Source organism: Mytilus galloprovincialis, chromosome 12, assembly GCF_965363235.1.
Source record: "Mytilus galloprovincialis chromosome 12, xbMytGall1.hap1.1, whole genome shotgun sequence".
NCBI classification, from domain to species: Eukaryota; Metazoa; Mollusca; class Bivalvia; order Mytilida; family Mytilidae; genus Mytilus; species Mytilus galloprovincialis.
In genome coordinates this window covers 64,844,743-64,868,351 of record NC_134849.1, presented here as the reverse complement: position 1 = coordinate 64,868,351, position 23,609 = coordinate 64,844,743, and the positions used below count along the sequence as shown (strand labels likewise).

Genomic DNA, 23,609 nt, shown 5'->3' with positions numbered 1-23,609 from the left:
CCTCATTTTCATGGTTCAGTGACCACTTGAATAAAAAGTTCAAAATTTTTGTAATGTTGAATTCTCTCTTATTATAAGTAATAGGATAACTATATTTGGTATGTGCGTATCTTGCAAGGTCCTCATGCCCGTCAGACAGTTTTCACTTGACCTCGACCTCATTTCATGGATCAGTGAACAAGGTTAAGTTTTGGTGGTCAAGTCCATATCTCAGATACTATAAGTAATAGGGCTAGTATATTTGGTGTATAGAAGGACTGTACATGTCCAACTGGCAAGTGTCATCTGACCTTGACCTCATTTTCATGGTTCAGTGGTTATAGTTAAGTTTTTGTGTTTTGTTCTGTTTTTCTCATACTTTATGCAATAGGTCTACTATATGTGTTGTATGGAATGGCTGTAAGGTGTACATGTCTAGCGGGCAGATGTCATCTGACCTTGACCTCATTTTCATGGTTCAGTGGTCAAAGTTAAGTTTTTAAGTTTTGGTCTTTTTATCTAATATTATATGCAAAAGGTCAACTATATTTGGTGTATGGAAATATATTATGGTCTATATGTCAGTCCCGCAGGTTTTATTTGACCATGACCTCAATTGCACGGTTCATTGCACAGTGTTAAGTTTTTGTGTTTTGGTCTATTTTGTTTAAACTATAAGTAAAAGGTCAACTATATTTGTTGTATGGAAGCTTTGTTAGCTGTACATGTCTGCCTGGCATGGTTCATCTGACCTTGACCTACTTTTCATGGTTGATTGGGTTTGTTTAGCTATCTTGGTTAATGTTAAGTTTATGTGACAGTTGTAATCAAGCTTTATACTTAGGACTATCAACATAAAATCAATGATTAGTAAAGAAGGCGAGACATTTCAGTGTGTGTACTCTTGTGTTTAAATTGTATAAACATTTTTTTGGTGTAATTGAATACAGAGAATATGCAGATTGGCAAACGATATTTTTTAACAATACAATTCGATACAATATTCTTTATCTTGTCTCAGAGCGATTTATTGGTTGATGTTTTTCCACTTGTCTCTTACTTTTTGTTGTATTCATTGTAAAATGTATTTATGGTATTTGACCTATTGAGTTGCTTGCTGCCTCATTGACAAATATATCAAATATTTTTTCCTCAAATACTTTTTTTTTACGTTAAAATATTCTTTTTCATCAATATATATGATTTCTTTCGGACTAAGGATTCACATTTTACGGTCGCTTGGATTTCGGTATTTGACAAACAATGTGATTTTATCATTCTAATACAAAACGACTTTCAAAATCTCGAATTTTATCAGTTTCATCTTGACATTTCTCATGTCCAGGTTGTATTGTTTCATCTTGAAATTTTACACCAAAGTCGACCATTCTCAGTTCAAGTTTTCATATTAAGTACCAATTTCACATTTCTCATTTCCAACTGTAGAAAGGAATGTATCTTTTAACTGACAGATGTCAAATTTTGATTGAGAAATTTAAACAAAAACAACTCTCTTTCTTTGAAGATACTGATAATAAATATGTTGCATTCTATTTTTGTCAACTACGTAACAGATGTGTTATCTTCATATCTAGTAACTCGGACAGCGTTGTTTATATTTCGTGCAGGAGACATTTTGCATAGGCTTTTTATAGTTTATCCAGATATGTTTACCTGGCATTGTGAGCTCCACATGGTATTCCCTGACATACATTGTGGTATGCATCCAGTAAAGACAAACTATAATCATATGAAAAATCAAAACTTCGTTTTAAAAAAAAATATAATTTGAGAATGACAAACACAAAACACAAATTGTTAATCGAATAAAGTTTCTGATTGAGCAAACCCCTATATACTGTTTTGGTCATGTATATGTTCCGGACCATATAAGTATTTAGACCATACGCGTAGAACTTATAAAGACATCAAAACAAATCTTGTCGTATCACCAACCCAGTAGTCAGCACTTCGGTGTTGACATGAATATCAATTATATGGTCATTTTAATGATTTTCCTGTTTTCAAAACTTTATTTTTTTCGAAAAACTAAGGATTTTCTCATCCCAGGAATATACTTCCTTAGTCGTATTTGGCACAACTTTTTGGAATTTGGGTCCTCAATGCTCTTCAACTGTGTACTTGTTTGGCTTAACAACTATCTTTATCTGAGCGTCACTGATGAGTCTTATGTAGATAAAATGCGCGTCTGGCGTATAAATAATAATCCTGGTACCTTTGATATTTAGCATAGCTTATTGATAAAGACACAGAGAAAATAGATTTGAAGTTGATATTTATAAATTTGAAGAAAAAAAAACGACAACAAAACAGTTTTTGTATTTGAGAGGACATACAGAAGATAGTATACACTTTTTCGATAAAGTACATTTTTATTAAAAATGTAAATAAAAGTCTTAGAGGAAACAAAATGAAATATGCACTGTAAATAATTTTCTGAAAATCAATATTCTCAAACATTTAATTGTACACTTACTTATCCACAGCATGCATATAACGATAATGTAGCCTCGGATATGTAAGCCGTCCCTGATAGTTGAACTAAACTCAAAAGTAGAGCAATTCCACCGAACACAATCTGCAGACAACCCAATATCTGGAAGGTTTTCACATGAGATTTTTGTTGAGCTGCTAGATTATCTGTTGATTGTATTTTGACAGCAGATGGCTCAGTGTTGTTAGTTGTGGTTTGCATTTTGTACTAGAAATATACAAAAACAGCATTTCCCATTTAAGATGGTACAAGACAACCTGACTGAGATTAATTTGGTTTGTTCAATTTTCAATAAACGTGGACAAAATAGTTTCTTTGACATTTTAATAAAATAATAATTTCGAAAAAATAAACATGATATAAACCATTGGATTAAAACATTGTACATGAAGCAGTTTGACAAACACTTGTTTTGATTATTGCATGTATTGAGAAGCTTAATATTTCTTTTAAAAAAAGAACATTGATAAAACATTCAGCTGATTTTAACAGAGAATCGCCCAGTAGTGTTATGTACGATACAGAAGAAACCCCTCGTTGATTTTTTCTTAAAATTTTGATAGAAGGTCAATTTCAATGTATACTTTTCAAATATGCAAAGAAAAAAGTACCTTCATGACTTACTTTTTGAGATAATGTGGTTCGAAATTTGCATATTTGAAGGAAAAGCCTTGAAATTTCATAAATTATGACTTTTAAAGAAATTAGCAATACTTTTGAACGAAAAGTCATAACTTAACCGGTTTTTTTGTAAAATATTCGCTTGATCCATGGCATCGACATGCTGAAACAAGTTTAAGATTAAATCAAATCATCATGTTCCGGATTAAGATTGCTATATCCGAAATAAAGAAATTGACCCTATTTTTGCGTCTTTTCGGAAGTGTAGAAAAAGTTTGATCGTTGATTTTTTCCTGAAATTTTGGCGGAGTGTTCTTGAAACAGTACTTGATTGATTGCAAAAGAAATAAATGGGGTCCATGTGCTTGTTTTTTTCAATAAAAGCCATATACCTTAAATTTTCACGACGTCTGTCAGTATGGCGCTAAATTACGTTGAATTATGTTTTAATCGCAACAACGTCGTGTAATCGTTCCCGCCGTACACGAGTTCGCTGTCAAATATAATATGCAGGTATTTTTCATAGCGTTGAAACTTATCATAAAAATGTATAAGATGGTTAATCATAAAATGGAAAAACAATTTGTGCTAAACATTTACGAAACAAAATTTGGACAGGAACCTTTTCATAATAAAAAAAAAAAAACTATAAAAAAGGATTTTAGCAGATTGCTTTGTCAGATGTACGGCAAAAAAGAAAATCTGATAGAAGTATAAAGGTGCATCTCCGTCCGACATTAGTTCTAAATTGCTTCATGTACGGTAAGAGGATAGACAACATTATTGGCATGACAAAATGTGAACCAACTATAAATTAAGTGAGGCGATACCATAAATTGAAAACAGTGTAACCTTCAACAATGACGAAACCAATACCGTATCGTCAACTTTAAAATGTCCCGACGTACTTCAATTTTTTTGATTTTTTTTTTAATTCAAAAGATAATCATCTTTTAAATTTAAATTATTAGCAGCTGTTTAATAATAAGAGCTGTTTTGTGCAATTTAACTCATGCCATTATTGCCTCAATCAACCGAAAATGAATTTGTAATATAATATTTCATAGGAAGTACAGCAGCCGGTATAAAGAGAATACTATTTAAGGAATGACTGTAATATTTTTTCTGTCTATGAAGAAATAACATAAAAAATTTGAGGCACACTGAAGAACGCGCGTAGCGGGTTATTTAACAGTGTGCACCACTTTTTTATGTTATTTCGAATAGACAGAAAAAATATTACAGTCATTTCTTATAATTTAATTCTAAATTCCATTTTAAATCGTAGAAAACCATGACAAAACGTTGATGATGTCACGGTCACATGACTAAATTATGTCAGCCAATCAGAAGACGTGTTACATCCAAAATTAAATTATTAAAAGATGTCTGTATCAATAGATAAGTTATATAACCTTTTTTACGGCGTATACGTATGAAATTTGGTGTACTTGTTTGTCTAGAAGTAGAACTATATTAAAAACACTTTGTTCGTCTGTCCGATCGTCTTACTATACGACGAGTTTTAACGTGTGTGCACTTTCGGATCTGTCTGTCTGCAATGATTTGTGTACGTTTGCCGATACTTCAATTTTTATCTCTAAATACATTGAAGTACAATAGAGACATGCTTATACAAATAAAAAGGTGTGGTATTATTACCAATGAGGCAAATCTCAACTAGAGACCAAATGGCTAAACGACTATAGGACATCGGACGGCCTTCAACAATGAGTAAAACCCATACCGCATAGTAAGCTATAAAAGGCCCCTATACAAGACAAATGCAAAACAACGGGAAACTTACGGCCTGATTTAAGTACAAAACAATGAACAAAATACAAATATGATATGAACAATACCAAAACATACCATATAATTACTAGCCCTTTTTACAACATGTGAACGGGCGTTTTCTTGTTTTGGTCTATTACATCCAGTTTCATATACAAAAAGAATACAACCACGTAAACAAACTAACGTGTGACAATTCTACATCTATTGGTAATATTTTGCTTAAATTCAAACCAAAAACGACACCAACATATTTTTTTGAAATCTTTTTAACGGACTTTTATTGACAGTTTTTCTACAAACACATACAATATCATATGTTTTTAAAATATCAATTAAAATCGGCATTTTTTTTATGTATCAATTTCAAGTCCAGAACAGGATGAGACACTCTTTATTTATTATTTTATTTACGAATAGGGGTGTTATACGACGTTGTCCGCCAATGAGGGTCTCGCACATGCAGTCGGTTCTGTTGTTTCATTGATAGTCTGTTAAATTTGGCCTTACAATGAAAATTCTCCGTAAATTTGGAGACTGCCAAATGTTAAACAAGAAAAAAAAAGAAAAAAGACACAAACTTAACTATTTTGATTCTGATGTTCTCAATTCAAGATAGTATAGTTAGTTACTTCGAATTCATTATCAATAGATGAAAATAACTGTTCTCGTCATGAAAAATATTGCACAGCTGTCCAACACGCCGTAGTAATGACTTTTGTGTATCGATTTCAACACCAGACCCGATTCGGGCACCCTACGCGCCATAGATTTTGTTTAATTTTTTCTCATTAATCACGGGTTCATACGTTTTCTCATTTCTTTAAGTTTCATTAACATAACATTTGGATGTCATAAATGTGCAATTAAATATTTGCCGCTGGACGTTAAACAGCTACCAATACTCATAATTAGCTATTGCAGGTCGTTTTGTTCCGAATTGTGTTATTGGGCCGTGCAGTTTTAAAAGTTATTCAGTGCCGGACTAAAAAGCTCCACAATTCTTCTTCCGTCTTTCCATGTCAGTACTCTCTTCTATGTCTATCACCATTTCTTCAATCTCGTCATGCAAAATTGTAATTGATTATTTATTTAACATTTCAAGTATTTCCTTTAATCTCACTGCTTTTCGGCGGATTTTTCCGTCTTTTAGAAACGGCATGACCACTTTTTTAGTAGGAACTTTTTGAAATTCGCGCAACCAAAATTAATGACGTCGGTGAATAGTCCGCGATATATGACTTATTTTAAAGCGACGTCGCGAAATGTTAACGTTCTTATAAGAAACATCGCGAAATTACAACGTTCTGGTTACCAACGTCGAGAAAACAACACGAACAGTTTTGAAAACGTTATTATCTCCCCCTGCTACTGTATCATATTCCCTTGAATCAATTACATTCAGCAACAATTAACAATCGACGCATCGAATAAAATAAAATCAATTAGTGAAAGCATTTACGATATTACTTCTTCGTAGTTTAGTCTCTCGTTTAAATAGTATTATTTGAAAATCACACCACACCTCCTTAGTCTTGTATATGTGGATGTTTGAGCACAAATAAACAAACACAGGTTTTACCCAATCATATTTGACTGCAATACCACTGGTTTTGTTCGTTTCTGTTCACTTACACATTAATATGTTTCGGTGGAGGTGGGTGTTGGTTGTTGCGTTATATGATTTCCAATGTTTTGGTTGTTTCTGCGATTATTTTCATGTAGAACATATACCAGTATTCATCGGTAAAAGGCATTGCTGAATATGCCTTTCTTTAGCATTTGCTATTTTGATTTTCTATTTTGCAATTCAAATTGAATTTTCGAGTTTTTCATTACAATTCTTATTGTGATAAATTAGGATCTGAACGGGTATCCTCCTTTTCTGTATTCTTTAATTTTTGGGGCAAAAAAAATAACGCTTATTCTGTAAACTTGTCATAAAAATAAGATTTATCGATAGTGCTGGTGAATATTTAATTTTTTTTCAAATCTTTAATTTCCGTAATCAATATTGTAGTTTATTTTCTATTCTTTCAACGTCTTCAATGACTCTTGATATTTATTATATTTATACCGTTATTCCCTTCTCAATACTTTTTAGTCAGTTTTTTTCCCGACTCATTATTTATCCACATATTATCTATTCTTTAAACCACATCAGACTCTCTTATATAACAGCATAACAGCATGAGTAAGAATTGTCATCGCCGTACAATGTTGTCTCTTTTGTCCAAAATAGTTAGATTTGATTAAAATATGATGAAAAAAATGTATACTTACAGTATAAAGTTTTCTATATCATTAATCGTGACTATCTCCAGACTTGTTTATAATAGAATGACCCTTGAAATATAAACATTAAAACCTTGTTTGGTATATATGATGATATATGAACTGAATTTATTACACGTTGACAATTATATAGCATTGAGACAAAGTTATCAATGTTAGTTTTTCATATTCAAACCAGGTAAATTTATTGTCTAATAAATATTTTTTTATACTTATTGACATATGTTTATCTTATTCCATTATTATTATTTTTTTAATATTGCGAAGCACGTAACCCTGATCAATGTTGACCAGTTACATAAGTTATTTGACTTTCAGTTTGCCTCCATCCCCATTTTAATGAATTGAATAAGTACGGATTGGCATGGCAGGAGAAGCATATATATAAGAAGATCCTTACTCTGTTGAAGCACCTAGTTTTTCTCCAAATGGCTTCGTCTAATGTCCTCGTTTTTTATTACATGTAGCTTGAGTTGTCTGCCTATTTTGTTTATGATACTTGAACATTCAACTTCAAAAGTGCTTTTGTGTATGTTCATCCTTGACTCTAATAAAACATGTGCAAAATAAATGTGTGTCATTCTTTCCACTTCGTTAGAAAACTGCAAACTTCCTAGTAGTTGCCTTGAAATATAACTGTTAGAATTTCATGTACCCATTTACAACTGGCTAATTCAGTCATCTATGGGGTAAGGATTTTATATTAACAGGTTAAATTATGTTATGCCTTTGTCATAGATAATGCACATTTGCATAAATATATAAGTCAAAATTATTTTGTTTTAAACACGAGATGGTAATTTACACAAAAAGGAGATAGTTTTGGCCGACACAGCAACTATGTTCAAGAGTTAGGTGTCTGACGGAAAGTCCCATTGTCGCTTACAAATGATGCAGGCAATTTTATCCATGCTAGAAACTCAACACTCAAAATGTGTCTAGAGGTATCCTATTGAGGTAGGAAATGATAGGTTTTTTTTTTGTTTGTTTTTTTTTCGAATATGATATATTTGGCTATGTTGTTACGAGTCCAGGCGTTCAAGAGTTACGGTGTTATATTTGTTACAAAATTGTCAAAATTATTGTCCATCATCAAAAAATAATTTGTAGAAAATAAAAAACAGATCTTAAGTTATTAATCACATAAGGCATTTAAATTCGTAACAAAAACATCCAAATGTAAACACGAAAGCCAAGAATAACAGAAATCAAATATCCATATAACATTAAAGTTATTGTAAAACATTTTTTTTATAGTATAGAGACCGATTTAGTGTAATTGACCAACTGACGACATTATTGCAATGGTAACTCCACTAAAATTAGCATAACAAAGATTATTACCATATGTAAATGCAGACCTATGACTAATTAAGGCAACAGTAGTATACCGCTGTTCGAAAGTCATAAATCGATTTAAAGAAAACAAGTCCGGGTTACAAACTAAAACTGAGGTAAGCACATCGACTATAAAAGGAAAACAACGAAAAATCAAAACACCGAAGTGCAACAAAAAACAAAACGGCAATGCAACACACACAGAAACGAACTATAAGAAAAACAACTGCCATTTTCCTGACTTTGTACAGGTCATTGTAAGAAAATATCGTTGGTTAATCATGGCCTTTTGGCCAGTCACATCTCGTACTTTGATAAAAATGTTAAATATAACATTAAAATGACAATACATCAAGATAATCGCATAGCACATTAGGAAGTATCTTGCAATAAATGTATGAGGGTCATACACATGCACAATGTACGTACAAAAACATGCATCGTTAATTCAAGAACTGGGAACAAGCAGGCAGAGTGTGATTTTTCTATAAGTAAGGACGATGATACACACGACGAAAATTCAAATGGTGGTAAGCTGAAGTATATAATCGAGAGCAGCAATTACAATCCGTACTGCACAACGGTACTAAGATCATGTAGACAGTAATATTCTAAAATGATGTAATATCGTGTACTTTTTATGAAATAATTCGTTCGCGCAATGCCTAACGCTCATTGTAACATAGCTCTGTAAGGAATTCCAGTATTAAAACCCCTATAGGCCACAATGTAACCGTTTCGGCAATGTTGAAAGCGATGATACTCCACACAGGTGGCACAATCAAATTTAAAGGTTACCGTTTGAAAAGGATGTCAGAAAACAAGTGAGCCTACCTTTTACTTAATGTCCTTGTCTGATTTGACCATAATAGTGATTTTGGAGTCATTTATTAAACATTATTTGTTATTTATTATATTCAGTATTAGGGTAGACTTTGGTTGATAGCTATCATACCACATCGTATTATATTCATTCTTATTCTCAGTCACATTTGCAGTGTTTTCCATACTGTTTTTTTTATATTGAAAATATTTAAATAAACACGTGATTTCATGCGGTCGATGCTGTTGTAACTTCATCAGGAACACTCAAAGCCAAATATTTGAAATCCATGTATGTGAAATAATAGAATTAGTTAAAGGGCTACGTAACCAAAAAAGGTAACTTTTCTAAGGGAGTTGAAACCTCAGTTTCTATTTGATATCTGAATTTTAAACAAACAATGTTAGAAACCTTTGTTTTTAATCATACCAGCATCGACATTTTTAGGCTGCTGAGATTTTCATATCCTCGGGAACTGATTATTCACCATTTGTGGTATCAACAAACTGCTGTTAAAAATTTACAACTGTTAATTTGAATATCAAAATATACATGCTTGAACTCACCTTTCTCAAAATTTATCTTTTAAATGCTACTTATGCCTCGTTCACACGGACATTTAATTCGAATTGAATTCGAATCGAATGCGAATCGAATTCGCTAATATCGTTCACACACTCTTCTTTTTTAATTCGAATTAATTCGAATTAGTCAATTCCCATTAGAAAAACGTTTTTGTTAATACGAATTAAAAGTTAACGTCGTTTGGACAGTAAAGCGAAGGTGACGCGAATTTCAATTCGAATTAGAATTGACGTTAGGACGTAAAACGTTTCGAATGCGAATTAAACTAATTCGAATTAGTTAATGCGAATCGAATTCGAATTACGTGTGAACTCAGCATTAATAGTTGCTTTGCATGCTCATGTAAAATTTATGAGAAAAGCAAGACATGTAAACACTAAACGTTTTGGAAGAGGGTATGATTCTGCTACAATGTAACTGAGAAATAGAAAGTTGAAAATTGGGCAGTTGAATTCATCCTACTTGTCCAAGAGTTCAGTGTGACGTCGTCCATCTGTGTCTGTATAAGAGAAGATCCAAAATAAATGACAAAATCAAAAGGTCGAACTAATGAAACGAACGGATCACACTGACATAAGAGATGTGAAAACGGACTGAAATATAGGTTAATCAGTGATAGGACATCTATCAGAAAGTTAGATAAAAAAAAATTATCCAAGCTTTCTGTCTTTCTGATTGAATCATGGTTCATAAGAGTACACACACAAATTGGCAAGTAGGGATGCTCAATAAGAACATATTAGAATACCGACTGTTTGTTGAAATATCAATCCTCCAAACTGAACAAATATACTGTCAAACAAAATCATCAGTCCATTTTTTATAAACGAATTACATAATTCTGTTTAATTAATTATTAACGAGTAGCACGTGGCAAAAGATCACTCGACCAGAAATTGAATGTAATATAACTTAACACAACAAAAGAAGGGAGTGAAGTGCTATCAAATTGAAACCACGTAGAGTGCATTTCTTTCTAACACAAACGATGCAAACGTGTAGGCGCACACATGTTTTGATCATTTGTTGCTAGCATACGTTTTTAAAGTTTACATAAACCTTGACAAACTTTGTACTCGCTAAAATGAGTTGAATGAAACGCATTTAATTCTAATCGCGTAATAAAACTGTTTAATACCAATCAACAACATGTGCATGGATTATTGAAAGTTCAAACAGGGTCAGTAAACACTAGTTAAACGATTTTTTTGTTTCCACTTTTGTACCGCGCTGAAGTACGTCCATTATTCATTGTTCATTATTCATTATTCAATAATGAATACTGAAATAGTTCACTATCACTAAATATAAAAAAAAAATTGACTGTGACACTATAGCTATATTTTGATTCGCAATGATCATAAGAAGGTTTGCGGAGGACCTAAATGCCACAACATGCGTAAAAATGAGGAAATATAAAAAAAGAAGATGTGATATGATTGTCAATGAGACAACTATAAGCAAAAGACCGAAATGACACAGACATTAACAACTATAGGTCACCGTACGGCCTTCAACAATGAGCAAAGCCCATACCGCATAGTCAGCTATAAAAGACCCCGATAAGACAATGTAAACAATTCAAACGAGAAAACTAACGGCCTTATTGATGTAAAAAAAGAGCGAAAAACAAATATTTAACACATAAACAAACGACAACTACTAAATAACAGGCTCCTGACTTGGGACAGGCACATACATAAATAATGTGGCGGGGTTAAATATGTAAGCCAATTTTGAATAATGAAATGGATATTTTGAATAATGGAATGGACTGCTATGACCCTTCAGCCCCTAATTACAGATATATATTATACCTCAATCGAAATCTTATTAAGAGAGGAACAAATGGTATAAAGTCAATATGTTCCGCAACGCATATTAGAGGAGTAACGAAGGACTTAAATATCGGAATACGCCTGAACATTAAGAAATAGCCAATTTTGAAAAATGAAATGGATATTTTGAATAATGGAATAGACTGCTATGACCCTTCAGCCCCTTATTACAGATATATATTATACCTCAATCGAAAGCTTTTTAGAAGAGGAACACAACGTATATAGTCAATATGTTCCGCAACGCATTTTAAAAGAGTAACGAAGGACAAGAATATCGAAATACGCCTGAACATTAAAAAATAGCCAATTTTGAATAATGAAATGAATATTTTGAATAATGAAATGGATATTTTGAACAATGGAATGAACTGGTAGGACCCTTCAGCCCCTAATTTCAGATATATATTATACCTCAATCGAAAGCTTATTAAGAGAGGAACAAAAGGTATATAGTCAACATGTTCCGCAACGGATATTACAGGAGTAACGAAGGACTTAAATATCGAAATACGCCTGAACATTGAGAAATAACTTAATTTAAATAATGGACTGGACTGCTGCAACCCGTCAACTCCTAATTAAGGAAAAAATAGATACACCAAATCAAAGCTTATGGATGGCGGAATACACTGAGTATAATCGATATGTGCCGCAATGACCATTACAGAGGTTACAGAGGGAATAAATGCCAAAATACGCGTGAAAATTAAGAAGAAGCCAATTTTTAATAATGAAATGGATATTTTGAATAATGGAATTGACTGGTAGGACCCTTCAGCCCCTAATTTCAGAAATATATATTATACCCAAATCGAAACCTTATCAAGAGAGAAACCAAAAGGAATATAGTCACTATGTTCCGCAACGGACATTACAGGAGTAACCAATGACTTAAATATCGGAATACACCTGAATATTGAAATGGATATTTTGAATAATGGAATGGTCTGGTAGGACCCTTCAGTTCCTAATAACAGATATATATTATACCTCGATCGAATGCTTCTTAGGAGAGGAACAAAAGATATATAGTCAATATGTTCCGCAACGGATATTACAGGAGTAACGAAGAACTTTAATATCAACATACGCGTGAACATTGAGAAATAGTCAATTAAGAATTATGAAATGGATATTTTGAATAATGGAATGGACTGGCAGCACCCTTTAGCCCCTAATTATAGATATATATTATACCTCGATCGAAAGCTTTTAAGAGAGGAACAAAAGGTATATAGTAAATATGTCCTGCATCGGATTTTACAGGAGTAACCAAGGACTTGAATATCGAAATACGCGTGAACATTGAGAAATAGCCAATTTTGAAAAATGAAATGGATATTTTGAATAATGAAATGGACTGCTATGACCCTTCAGCCCCTAATTACAGATATATATTATACCTCAATCGTAAGCTTATCAAGAGAGGAACAAAGGGTATATAGTCAATATGTTCCGCAACACATATTACAGGAGTAACGAAGGACTAAGATATCGAAATAAACGGGAACATTGAGAAATAGCCAATTTTGAATAATGAAATAGATATTTTAAATAATGGAATGGACTGCTATGACCCTTCAACCCCTAAATACAGAAATATATTATACCACAATCAGAAGCTTATCAAGAGATGAACAAAAGGTACATAGTCAATAGGTTTCGCAACGAATATTACAGGAGTAGCAAAGGACATAAATATCGAAATACGCCTGAACATTGAGAAATAGCCAATTTTGAATAATGCATTTGATATTATGAATAATGGAATGGACTGCTATGACCCTTCAGCCCCTTAGTACAGATATATATTATACCTGAATCGAAAGCTTATCAAGAGAGGAACAGAAGGTTTAAAGTCAATATGTTCCACAACGGATGTTACAGGAGTAACGAAGGGCTAAAATACCGAAATACGCGTGAACATTGAGAAATGGCAAGTTTTGAATAATGAAATGGGTATTTTGAATAATGGAATGGACTGCTATGACCCTTAATCCCCTAATTACAGATATATATATTATACCTGAATCGAAAGCTTATTAATAGAGGAACAAAAGGTATATAGTCAATATGTTTTGCAACGAATATTACAGGAGTAACGAAGGACTTAGATATCGAAATACGCCTGAACACTAAGAAATAGCCAATTTTGAATAATGAAATAGATATTTTGAATAATGGAATGGAATGCTGTGACCCTTTAGCCCCTAATTATAGATAAACCTTATACCTCATTTGAAAGATTTTTACGAGAGGAACAAAAGGTATATAGTCAACATATTCCGAAACGCATATTATAGGAGTTACAAAGAACCTAAATATCGAAATACGCTTGAACATTGAGAAATAGCTTTTTTTTAATAATGGAATGGACTGCTGCAACCCTTCAGTCCCTATTCAAGGCAAAATTTATGCACCAAATTAATGTTTATTAATGGAGGAATAAACTGAGTATAAACGATATCTGTCGCAATGACAATTAGAGGGGTTACGGAGGACCTAAATGCCAAAATACGCGTGAAAATTTAGAAATAGCCAATTTTGAATAATGAAATAGATATTTTGAATAATGGAATGGACTGCTATGACCCTTAAGCCCCTAATTACAGATATATATTATACCTGAATCGAAAGCTTATTAATAGAGGAACAAAAGGTATATAGTCAATATGTTTTGCAACGAATATTACAGGAGTAACGAAGGACTTAGATATCAAAATACGCCTGAACACTAAGAAATAGCCAATTTTGAATAATGAAATAGATATTTTGAATAATGGAATGGAATGCTGCGACCCTTTAGCCCCTAATTATAGATAAACCTTATACATCATTTGAAAGATTTTTACGAGAGGAACAAAAGGTATATAGTCAACATGTTCCGCAACGCACATTACAGGAGTTACGAAGGACCTAAATATCGAAATATACGCTTGAACATTGAGGAATAGCTGATTTTGAATAATGGAATTGTACTTTTCAAACCCTTCAATCCCTAATCAAGGCAAAATGCATACACCAAATTAAAGCTTATTGATAGAGGAATAAACTAAGTAAAAGCGATATGTACCACTATGACCATTTGAGGGTTTACGGAGCACTTAAATGCCAAATACGCGTGAAAAGTACCATTTACATAAATTCCATGGTTGATATATCACTATTCACCAGACTGCTGTTGATTCTGATTGTATTTACAATGTGCTCCCCTTCTGTATAGCCGTTGTGATCATACCGAACTTGAAAATCTGCCACTTGAATCACAAGACGGTGTTGATGCTATTGACAACGTTGAAGTCTACTTGATAGAGTTTGGCGAGGGTCAGCGCTACTCTTAGAGTTGCCCGGTTGGCATCGATGATGATCTTCATTTCGTGTTTGTTGAGCCGAAGCTACCGCTGGATTTCATTGTTCATGTCTTCGATATCATATGAACCTGTGCTCAGTGCGATTGAAAACCAGTTGGCACCATCGTCGGGAGAGTAGCGGAAGGAATAGTTACCTGTATGCATATGAATGTTAGGGATGGAGTTATTGATTTCCATGTTCACCAATGCCATCTCGTAGGTCTTGGATTCCTTGAGTTGCAGTGGGGGTTGAACCGGGTAAGGATTTGGCTATCGTTTCCAGAATCGATGAAAGAAAACCCATGATTGGGGTGGGTGCTATTAGCAATTTGCTGCAACCATTTATTTATTTATGGTACACCATTGTCACAAATTTTTGCTTCCACTATTCGATACGGTCATACTTCTCAGTTGTTAAATTACCTTCACCACGATTGCATAGACTTCAGCAGGGCGGCTGGCAAAGAGGAGTTACTTGTAGGTGAACTTTATCCATTTTTTACTTTTTGTACACGACGTTCATCTTCTGACCATCGGATTCAAACTGCAGGATTCTGTCGGAAATCACAAGTACAAATGCCTCGGTGTTTACAGGTACTTTCTGCTCGAACTCGATCAGGATCTAGTGTCAACGGTCGGTTCTTTCAACTGCTCAGACTGGTGATTCACATCAATGACAAACAGTGGGTACAAATCGACGAAATCGTAGGGGTTAATGTTGCAGTTGCTGATAAAACGGTCAATGTTGAAGTATTTTTTCAGAACCCTGCGACATTCTTGTCCACTCTGGCGATCTTGGTTTGTGTGAAACTGGCATTAAAGTCTACCGCCGTACAGCGTTCTGCGTTGAGAGTGACGTAGATAGTTCGCAACTAGCAGTGGTCGAACACAGCTGCATTTTGAGTCCGATCGTACTTTTACCGGTCTGAAAGGCTACGATGATGTACCTCGGTTTCTCCCGAACGCTCTTGGCAGACAAACGAAGTAAAACTGTAAGGTTTGGGTAACACTTGTAGAATCACACTGTCGTATTTGGAAACCACAATCGATCTTACTTGCTCTGGATGGTCTTGTACAACCGCATTTTTTTTCATCGGATGGAAGGAAGGACGTGAGGAACAAACCAAGAGATCTTATTCCAGTAGTTTTTCGCCACGTTCCCAGGTTGATTTTTGCCACGTCGTTGACGGCAGCAGGAATGACAGTTCGTGCTTGAATTCATACACAATTTTGTTGTAATCGTCTGCAAAGCCGAAACTGTGTCTCACGGGTATGGTATATTTCCTATCTTCCCAAATCTTTTCCTGCACCTTCTTTAACAGTCGATCTACCGACAGCCTGCTAACACTTTTCAACCCAAGTTGTTTTGCCTGGGTGATAATCTCCTTTATCGTGTGGGGTTTGGGACGACGATGAAATTTAAGGTTTTTTCTTCGTTTCTATCAACTCTCAACCAACTGATTTATCCATATTCACTATAGGGTCCATGTCTTTATCCTACCAATTAAAAAAAATCAATTAAGGTCATCCCAAAACCAGCATTCTCAATTCACTGGTTTTTAGACCCAGTTTTCGTGCCTACAAAACATATATATCCTAACACTTCCGATCCTACAATCCTTATTAAAAATAAGAAAGTCGTGAAACGTACCCGGTACATCTGGATTTATTCATCCCATAGCTTACAATTTGCACAGCTCCATCGGTCTCTCTCTTTGCGAAGACGGTATTCAGCTGCTTGTTTAATCTCGCACATCCCCATGTGCGAATAGTTTCCCCTTTCCATCACAAGGTTATAATTTTGCAGACCTTTACTTCGTGTCAACATCTTTAATGTCTTTGAAAATCCAGGGTGAGTCCTGCCCTACTTCTCTCCATTTGAGAATTTTCTCATCCTTGCAGCGCTGTTCTCGATTTTTTTCAGAATTTTAACCTCTTGCGCCGTATTCTATCTCTGATCAAACATATTTGTAATCTTAAAATCCATTGTGTTTATTCAATCTGTGCATTTTTTTTATTTTTGTGTGTGTGTGTGTGTTTCTTTCTTCCACAAAGACACGTTTTCCCTCGACCGTAACCTCAAAATGGTGGTGAAGTCAGAACTCTCATAATCATACTACTGTTCCTCTCTTAATAAGCTTTCATATGAGGTATAAGGTATATCTGTAATTAGAGGATAAGGGGTCACAACAGTCCATTCCGTTATTCAAAATATCCATTTCATTATTTAAAATTGGCTATTTCTTAATTTTCACGCGTATTTTGGCATTAATGCCCTCCGTAACCGCTGTAATGGTCATTGCGGCCCATATTCCTTATAGTCAGTTTATTTCTCTATCAATAAACTCTGATGTGGTGTATTTTTTTTCCTTAATTAGGAGCTAACAGATTGCAGCAGTCCATTCTATTATTCAAAATGAGCTATTTCTTAATGTTCACGCACATTTCGACGTTTAGATCCTTCGTTACTCCTGTAATATGCGTTGCGGAACATATTGACCATATACATTTTGTTCCTCTTTTGATTCGCTTACGATTGAGGTATAATATATATCTGTAATTAGGGGCTAAAGTGTCCTGGTAGTCTATTTCCTTATTCAAAATATCCATTTCATTATTCAAAATATCTATTTCATTATTCAAAATTGGCTATTTCTTAATTTTCACCGTATTTTGGCATTAATGCCCTCCGTAACCGCTGTAATGGTCATTTCGGCTCATATTCTTTATAGTCAGTTTATTTCTCTATCAATAAACTCTGATGTGGTGTATTTTTTGTCCTTAATTAGGAGCTAACAGATTGCAGCAGTCCATTCTATTATTCAAAATGAGCTATTTCTTAATGTTCACGCACATTTCGACGTTTAGATCCTTCGTTACTCCTGTAATATGCGTTGCGGAACATATTGACTATATGCATTTTGTTCCTCTTTTGATTCGCTTACGATTGAGGTATTATATATATCTGTAATTAGGGGCTAAAGTGTCCTGGTAGTCCATTTCATTATTCAAAATATCCATTTCATTATTCAAAATATCTATTTCATTATTCAAAATTGGCTATTTCTTAATTTTCACGCGTATTTTGGCATTTATTCCCTCTGTAACCTCTGTAATGGTCATTGTGGCACATACCGATTATACTCAGTTTATTCCTCTATCCATAAGCTTTAATTTGGTGTATATTTTTTTTTCATTAATAAGAAGCTGACCATTTCATTATTCAAAATAGTTATTTCTCACCGTTCACGCGTATTTCGATATTTAAGTCCTTCGTTACTCCGGAAATATCCGTCGCGGAACATATTGACTATATACCTTTTGTTCCTCTCTTAATAAGATTTGATACAAATGATATTTAAAAATTTAATAAATGTTTGACTCAACATTGTAATGACATTGAAAATTAATACAGTCTGACTGTTTAGTTCTAGGTATTGTTCATACTTTTTATATAACGTTAACTTTGATTTATAAAAAAAAATTTGTAGCAAAGGATTCTGTTTTCTTTGTAATTATTTCAATGCAATACATTAATTAATAAGCAACCAATTTGAATGTCATACCATTTGTGGTGTTCTAAATATTTTGTTTATACATGTTATATTTGCAGATTAAATAATAAACTTAACACTTTTCCTGTTATTTTAAATTGAAATTTTCTTCTGCTTTAGCTTGTGTACAGTTATTCAATCCCTTACATAAGAATTCAGTGAATACATTATTCCATTCACTAAACATTTTCATTCAATTCTAAGAGAAAACATTTTTGCAAATTGTTCTTCAATGATCTTCTTCCGTATATTTGATATATGGGCGCCATGTAAATGAGTGGATAAAACTAGTGTTCCGTTTTTCAAAAACAAAATAATATTTTTTCTGCATTTCTCCTTTCTTTCGACTAATAAATATAAGATGTTGTTGCTTTTATACAATAGTGATTTTGTGTATCTATGATAGAACTCTATTTTGTGTATAGCCATTATCATGTGATTATGATGAAATTTCCTAATTTTTTTTGCAGGAAAGCACACATTCCAGTTCAAATTAATCCAATTGCGCACTATGTAGATACATTTCAACTTTAAGTTTCCTCTTCAGTAATGAACTACTGATCATGAAAACCAAGATGTCTGATCACCTATAAATACACAAAATAAACAAATAAAATGTTATAAATGGAGAGAGAAACAGCAATAAAAGTTTATTTTGTCATGTTTATTAACATTTTAAATATATTTCCTTTCTTACTTGTGAATGCTTTTGTCTATAGTTCTTATAATAGTTGATTTTGTGCATTTATCAATCTTTCAATTTGAGGCAGTTTGTTCTTTATGTATATGTTGAGCTGTTAAACCACTGTCTAAAGTTAGGGTAGGGTTGAGTGCTCATAAACCTGTTTTTTATTACATGCATTAGTTTTTATGGATTCTTACCTTAAGCTGTCAGTTACTGTGAGTACTTAAGGAAGCTGGCTTGTCATGTTTTGGATTTTTTGACAGATTGTCGGAATCCTCTGGTTTTATCCATTTGAATGCCTGGAAGAAATTTGCCCGGTGACCCCCATTTTTCTTTTTATAAATCTTTTACATGTATAATGATAAGCAATCTGTAAAAGTCTTAAAAAATTTTAATTACTTTTTAACAGTTTTTGAGAACTTCAACTTGTCAATGATAAAGCTAGGAAAAGTCAAGAGAAAATATTTTCCCGCCAAAATTTCAATGGCATATATCTCGAAAACAAGCACGGCGACCTATATATTTGTTTTGCTCTTTGGATTCCTTTAATAACCCCCTATCTATATAAACTAGTGTTTTGAAAAGTTAATTACTTTGAAACTGAGAAGCGAACTCCCTTAAAACTTTGTGTCTTTTCAATTAAGGGAAATGTATAAATTTCTTGCTTACTGTAAACCAACTTATTTTCGCGAGCGATTCATTTTCACAAGCAATTTATTTTCGCATTTAGAAATATAACGCGCATATAAATTTATGATTGAACTTCTTGTTAATTTGTTCTCGTCTGAAACATGTATTAATAAAGTGATTTATGGATTGGTATTTAACACCACTGTCAGCACGATTGTACCAGTGTTCTATTTCATGGCGGTCAGGTTTAATTGGTGGAGGAAGCTGGAGTGTCTGGAGAAACCCACATGATTACTAGTTCTACTATTTAGACCACTGGACCATCGAAGCCCCATTAACATGTATTAAATAATTGTTACTGGACGTTAAGTAACACAATCGATCAATCAGTAACATATTGTATTCTTGTATTGAATCAGTTCTGATTTATTTTATTTCATTTCAGGAATGAGGATTGAAGTTGAAATTGAACACTAAATCAAACAGTTATTTATACACGTCATGGGAAATATACATACATTGTACTACCATAGCAACAGATTTGCAGAAGACCAAACCTTTTTGGATAGAAGACAATCATCTATAATTGAGACGTTATTCTGTTGATGAAGCATTATAAAGTTAGAATGAAACTATATAGTGATAAAACTATAGAAAGAAATGAGAAAGATGAAAAAGGTGGACCACATGGAAATAATGGGACTAAAGTTAAAGATTGAATTAATACTGGATTGTATAAATACTTTTTTTGAGATGTAATAACATACGGCAAAGACTTTAATGAGTAAATGTTGATATGGCTAAATACCATATTAACTGTATTATGTACATTAAAATGAATATCTGTTCATAAACATATATATAGTTCTAATAATTTGTATAGAACAGTGAGAAACATGAGACAACATAAAGCATTGACTCCAAGTCCGCAACCACACATCCCACCACTTTGGCTCTTACTCCTAAGTGACACGTGCTTAATGGGAAATCAAGCCTTCAATTTGAACCCACCAGCTCCTGTACTTGAAGGCCACAATGCAGCTAAGACAGAAATTCCATAACGGTCAACCCAATCAATGTGTTGTCCGTAAAACATTCAAAGGGATCACTCCACATCAACCATTTAAAACAATCAAAGTGATCACTTCACGTCAACCATTTAAAACATTCAAAGGGATCACTTCACATCAACCATTTAAAAAACATTCAAAGGGATCACTTCATGTCAACCATTTAAAACATTGAAAGGGATCACTTCACATCAACCATTTAAAACATTCAAAGGGATCACTCCACATTTACCATTTAAAACATTCAAAGGGATCACTTCACATCAACCATTTAAAACATTCAAAGGGATCACTTCACGTCAACCATTTAAAACATTCAAACAGATCACTTCACGTCAACCATTTAAAACATTCAAAGGGATCACTTCACATCAACCATTTAAAACATTCAAAGGGATCACTCCACATCAACCATTTAAAACATTCAAAGGGATCACTTCACACCAACCATTTAAAACATTCAAAGGGATCACTTCACATCAACCATTTAAAACATTCAAAGGGATCACTTCACGTCAACCATTTAAAACATTCAAAGGGATCACTTCACATCAACCATTTTAAAAAACTTTGGTTTAATAGTTGCCTTGTAAACAAGGAAAGGGCAGGAAATAAAAACTGTTTAATATAGTATCAACTGAGAGAGATACAATGAATACATGTACTCAATACGATGTCGCTATTGTAATATGTTATTACACTAAAATAGATAGTTCACGTTGCATTATTTCTTGACTTTGGTGAAAGGTATACGAAGAAGATATCAGTGGTATTCTTTTGTTCAATATGAGAATAAGGAGATGTGGCTTGATTGTCAGTGAGACAACTATCCATCAAAGTTCAAATGAAGTGCATGTTAACAATTGAAGCAACCGTACGACCTTAGTCAATGAGAACACCCAATACCGTATAGTCAGTTTTAAAAGGCCCCGTCATGAAAAATATTTAACAATTCAATTAAGAAAATTTAAACTAACGGCATAATTTATAACAAAACAATTAATGAAAAACAATTATGACAGACATTCACTTAGATAGATATGACCGATATAGCAGTTAGTAACAAAATCAACGACAAGAAAAATGAAAAATGTTACTGAAACCAACTGAAATACAAATGTAGAGTTGAAATGACTATGCTATATTGTAAAATAAGACGAAGCACAGGCAACATAGATGTCCACTGCAAAAGGGGTGTAATTAAGCGAGCATAAAAACGTGCCTTATTAAATGTCTAGGATATATACGGACCTCTCAAAGAGTTATTATAATGCTTCGTTAACGTCAGTTGCTATATAAAGACGTGGCATATATCCTACACCAAGCAATTACTACATGTACATGTATAACATCCTCTTTCCGTCACCACATTTCTGCGTATTTATACTTCCCATACAATAAAAAAGGATGCATTTTTTGTGAATGGGTTTTTTGCTGAAAGGCAGACGTGGCTGCGTATTTATCCATACCACACAGTAAAAAATAATGCATATCTTAGGAATGGGGTTTTTTTTGGAAGGCAGACGTAACTGCATAGTTATACTTCACAAACAGTAAAAATGATGCATTTCTTTAGAATAGGGTTTTCTGTCAGAGAAAGCAGGCGTGGCGACACATTTATACATCACAAACAGTAACAGGATGCATTTCTTTAGAATGAAGTGTTCAGTAGGGAAACGGGCGTGGCTGCATATTTATACATCACAAACAGTAAAAGAATGCATTTTTTTTAGTATGGGGTTTTCTGTTGGAAGGCAGACGTGGCTGTGTTTTTATACATCCCCCAAAGTAAAAATGATGCGTTTCTTTAGAATTGGGATTTCAATCGGAAAGCAGACGTAGATGCGCATTTGTACATCACAAACAGTAAAGTGATGCATTTCTTTAGAATGAGATATTCAGTCGGAAGACAGACGTGGCTGCGTATTTATACATCCTTCACAGTCAGAGGGTATCGTTATTTTCAAAAAAGAAAAAAAATCTTATAGAGAGTATTTACTATTAGTGTTGTTGTTAAGGATGTTTGCTCCTCCATCTTTTGATTTTTGCCAGATTTTCGGGCCAAAAAGGGCAGTGGCGTAGCTAGGCTATTTTTAAGTGTACATCCTAACCTCGACAAGGGGTTTGAGGGCCAAATCGAATCCAGGTTATAACAATTACTAGTAGTGTGTTCGAGGGGCAGGCCCATTTCTGACAATAAAAACTAATCAATAGCAAGTTGAACATACTTTATATACCATCTTTTTTAATCTTTTATGTTTAATTTATTCATTGTTTTGATTTGGAATATAATGGTCATTTAATTGTGTTAGAGAAAATATCCAAACCAGTTACTTAAAAATATTTAAGAGGAACCGTTGGTCAAAGAAGTAACTCGAACAAACCCCATTGTTGTGCAAATGTCATTAATGAATATGAATTGATTAATTTGCATAGATGTTAAGGTGCATTATGAAAATTCGTAAAGGGTTCCGTGGAACTGTGGTTCTAGCCTGGGATTACCCCTTCCCGCGAAAATTGATACCATTC

General features: G+C 33.5%; 1 protein-coding gene across 1 annotated transcript in view; it reads left to right on the top strand.

Moving 5' to 3' along the window:
* The window catches only part of LOC143054573 (uncharacterized), a 422,571-nt gene that overhangs the window by 247,877 nt on the left and 151,085 nt on the right, over positions 1 to 23,609 (top strand). The gene's annotated exons all lie outside the window — the stretch shown is intronic.